The sequence below is a fragment of the Pinus tabuliformis genome, chromosome X (assembly GCF_031772625.1).
Source record: "Pinus tabuliformis cultivar Carrire ecotype Pingquan chromosome X, CPIR1, whole genome shotgun sequence".
NCBI classification, from domain to species: domain Eukaryota; kingdom Viridiplantae; phylum Streptophyta; class Pinopsida; order Pinales; family Pinaceae; genus Pinus; species Pinus tabuliformis.
Window position 1 is genome coordinate 1,147,989,061 of NC_142308.1, and position 4,735 is coordinate 1,147,993,795.

Genomic DNA, 4,735 nt, shown 5'->3' on the forward strand with positions numbered 1-4,735 from the left:
TCTATCTTCTTGCAAAAAGATATTTCTTTTTTTCTAGATTAGTTCTCAATGCAGTTTGAGATATTTTGTAATTCCTTTTTTATAAATACTTCAAAATTCGAAGTATTAGGTGGATTATTTTACATTTGTAGAGTTATTTTGATCTTAAACCTAAGGGTGATTGGACCATTTTCAAGTCAACAGACTGGAGCAAGTAATAGAAGCATTTCGTTACATGATTCATGAGATGAGCCATTTGCAGTGAAGTATCTTATTTTTTTGATATTGTTACCTTCTTATGTGTTTCATAATCTTAAATGTGTTCTAAATTTGAATGAATTAATTGGAGATATCACTCAGAATTTGTTTAAGTACACTCTGGTTTGCACAGTTAGTCATTTACATTTTTACTCTAATACCCAGATTTGAGAACCCTTAATTTCTCTCCCATCCTAGTTTTCTTTCATTCCTTCCAGAGTCCCTTAATTTCTCCCCGGATTTGATTTGAAACCATTCCACCATTTAGCCTTTGAGATCTGCAGTAACGCATATATCTTTCCCTGTAGACACTGTTTTTAGAATTGAATCAAGTATTGTTTGTCTGACATTAGACTTCATAGCCCAACAGTAAAAGCCAAACCTCTGCTCATCTAGGTAAAGTGATCCCACCACCCAATTTCAAAACAAAACCCAAGTGCAAGCAATAACTAGCCTAAAATAATTTTAACTAAAACAAAGTCAAATTATAAAGAGAGAGCCCTCTCTGAGCATCAGGAAGGCTAGGTCCTGATCTCAAAAAGTGGTTTGTGGCTACCTTTGACTTTTCTTTCTTCATTAACTTCAAAAGAAATATCAGAGTGATAACACAACTGATAAGTAGCCATCTTGGCTTTTAACTCTCTAGAAGGGTCACACACTTGAAATTATCTATTAATATTGAGCAGCCATGCTTCAGTTGCTTCTTCTGTCTCCCCATCATTTGTTAAGGGATTGATATTTTTGAATTCTCTGTGGAGTTCTATTTGGGGCTTATTTCCCTAATTTTATGAATTTTTTACGAACTATGCTCCTCTCGTTATTCATATTTTTCCTCATTACTTTCCACCATTTCCTCAATAGTGTTTTTGTTTAGATATCTCCCCTTTTCTTTTGTCATCCCTCATTGTTACTACTATTTTGGGATTAGATTTATCAGTGAGGTTCTTGATAAGTTTCTCTTGTGTAGTGTTGGATTTCAACATTTGTTCATGTCCTGCACATAGATTAACTAGTTATGTCTACACGTTTTTCATCGTGCCTAGTATCTCTCTAGTGGGTACTTACACTTGTTGTCCCAAATGCACATAAATTTCTTATTCTCCAATATGTGTACCTCCTTGTGGTTCAACCATTCTACTCATCATGTACATTTCTATTATTCTATGTAACCATAAACATTTATTTAATTAATAAAAGTTTATTCAACTCAAAGGCCACAGTATCGTAACTTGTTCATGATTTGATACCATATGTAACATATCTCCCATCTTACACATAAAAAGAATGTAAAGCTCCTAGAAATTCATCATTTTTTTCTTAATAATTATCCTCTACAATTGCATAATATGATATTATGTAAGGTCATCCCTTGAGTTACTAATCTCACGTTACTAGTTACACCAAGTAATGTTTAGACAAGATCTATCAGGTTCTCATGACAATCATTACTAAACAACTTTATTCATATTTACTTACTCTTAGTACCTTTGTTCAAGTTTTGGGGATCAATTGCTAAATCCTGAAATACCAAGGTATGAGATTCCATTTTTTTCTTTAAACATAAATCAAAGAATGCTCTCTCTCTCTCAAACCTATATACATATATGCTCACATAATCAATGATCCTATCTATCTTTATAAACATAGGTCCTCATGTCTTCTATACAAAATATTTGTCAAACATATTTCTATGATGGCCCATATTCACTCTACTTCCTAAACACTTCTATTTTTTATACATTATCATGGGGTTCGTTTGGACATATTACACATACATCGAAACATTTATAAGGCATAGTTTGTTTGTGTATTAGGCATATATAATTTTTTTCTCTTATGCCAAATGTCCATGTTGTTCGCCACATAGGAAGAAAATCATGTGGTTTTGATTTTGTGGCTTGGGGTCCCACTTTCCAAGTGTGTCCTATGCAACTAGAATTTTTTTATAGTGGTGATTTATATTGAATGATTGATGGTGAGGACTGATTAGGTCATGATTAGGGTAACTACCTGATTAAACATGTCTTTCAATATCTCATTTTGTTATGGAACTAGTGGTGAAAGTGAGCTCTGCAATTTTTATTTCTAAACCTTATCGTAATGAGGGGATTTTTTTACTCTTCTATCAAGGAATTTGCTTTGATAACCACCAAGACCAAATTATATGATCACTTGCATGGTTTTTAGCGAGGATGTGACTCGTCACTTGGTAAACTTTCCTTAGACAATTTGTTCCCTTTCCTTCCTCATTCATTTCTTTTTATATATATTTACCTAACATCATCCTCCATTAATATTTAAAGATTGTTTCACTATGTTCGCAGGTGTCGCATTTCGATGTTAATTTTTTTCTTATCACAATGATAAATTTCCATAGGGTTTTTCGCTCAACTGCGACCACTCTAGGAGGTTATAATGACAATTTTTATTCATAGTAATTTTATCAACCATAACCTTATTATTTTCATTACGAATGGTTTCATTTAGTTCTTTGCATATCTTATTATTGAGCACTAATTATTGTTCTTTCTCACAGAAATATTGTGGTTATGTTCCACATATACATGTATAATAAATTCAAACCTAGGTTCTTAATTCTCTTTCCTTTTGACAAATTCTTTTATAAATTGGACCAATTGTTTACCTTACTTCTTGTCCTCGTAGGTGCGCTTCATTGGCAATAGGGTTATTCTTTATGAATGAGATCTTACTCGAAAGTGTTAATGGTTTGATTTTCTACAATGGAAAAAGGTTTTTAATAATCCTTTTTACTTCATGTTAGGTCCTTCATACCCTTTTTGATGTTTTACCAATGGATATTTGTCACATTTTGTTAGGAAAACCATAGTAGTTTCATAGAATAGTTATGCACAATGGGAAAAAAAATGCCTCCTACTTTCAAAACAGTTGGAAAAAAATCTACATCATTTACATGAAGAAGTGGAGAATTCTAGAAAAAAGTTATAAGTTTAGTTTTTCCATATGTGAAGGAATAAGAGCAACGAGAACTTGTGGAGTAATTAGCTAAAGAAAAATAAGACTAGAAAATTGGTGCAATAATGACAATATTTTGAAGAAATATATAGGATTTTCCCATTTCCATAATGTTTTGTGTGTTGATATGTTTGTACAAAATTCAATAGATAATGTAAGGAAAGTGGCCATGAAGAGTGACACCACAAAAGGATTATATAGCAAAATAATGTTAATCATGAGAGGATGTGTATCACTATGATGAATACAACAATAATTGTGAATGATTCTTAGAAGGAAGGATAGGGAGGAAATAAGTATCATTAAGTCAGAATGGTGTCCAGTAATAGGAACTATTGAGTTGAGGGAGAAATAGGTAGTGCAATGCTATGGAAAAGATTTGAAAATAATAGATGAAATGATAAAGAATGGGTTAGATGTAGAGAAGCATGGGGTCATGAAATTGAAGGAAGTGTTGTAGATGTTAATTGTAGAGATTTGTAAATTTTATTTACCCATCTTTTGAGAAAGATAGTAAAAAAAATTCAACGATATTACTTTGATGTAAGTACATCTTGACATACTTGGTGATCTTTTGTACCCACAAAAATTTATGTACAATTTTATTTATTTATTTTCAAATTTTCAAATTTGTAATACAAATAAAGGTCCAATATTTTTTATCATAATACACATCTTTTGAAATTAAAAGACAACTTTTGGATATGTAATAGAGAAGATCATATTCCACCCTTACATAAAATTTCAAAAATAGATATAGAATATATACTCACTCAAGTTGGAAACTAATGCGTAATAATTTTCAATTTTAATTTTACTCTGATATAAACTTAATATTTTGATTACAATATAATAATACTTTGGAGTTAAGGTATATAATTTTAAAATATGGTGCACTACATATTTTATGTAGTCATGAAATTTGATAAAAGAAGGATTCAGTTTAAATTTAAAGATATGGCTAGTTTATAGAATAAATGTAGTATTTTTGAAAAACAAGAATTTATTGTTTTAATACATATATATGAAATATTTAGATTTATATTCTAAAAACTTTAGGTAATATCCACATATATATATAGATATTTCTTTTATTTATTTTTCCAATATAATTTTTAACATTCAAAATTTAATAAATAAACTAAATTAAAAAATTAAAACATTTAAAAATATTCAAAAATAAATAAAAAATAAAAAATCAACGATAAAAATTTATTAATAATAAAAATTTAAAAACTTAAATCATTTACAAAATTGAAAAGTCTTTAGGACTCTAACCATTATAACTTCAATTGTAACAGACTATTCGTAATTGCAAAAAGGGTATTTACACTCCATTGACTTGGTTTTTTGTTTTTTAGATTATTTATAATACTATGGTGGCCTAAAGAGTTGTGGAGGATATATTTCCATATATATTTTCTCAATTTCATAAAAAAATAATAAATTTTTTATTAAATTTTTAAGGGCAATTTAATTAGTAATTAAAATAATGTGAAATTTG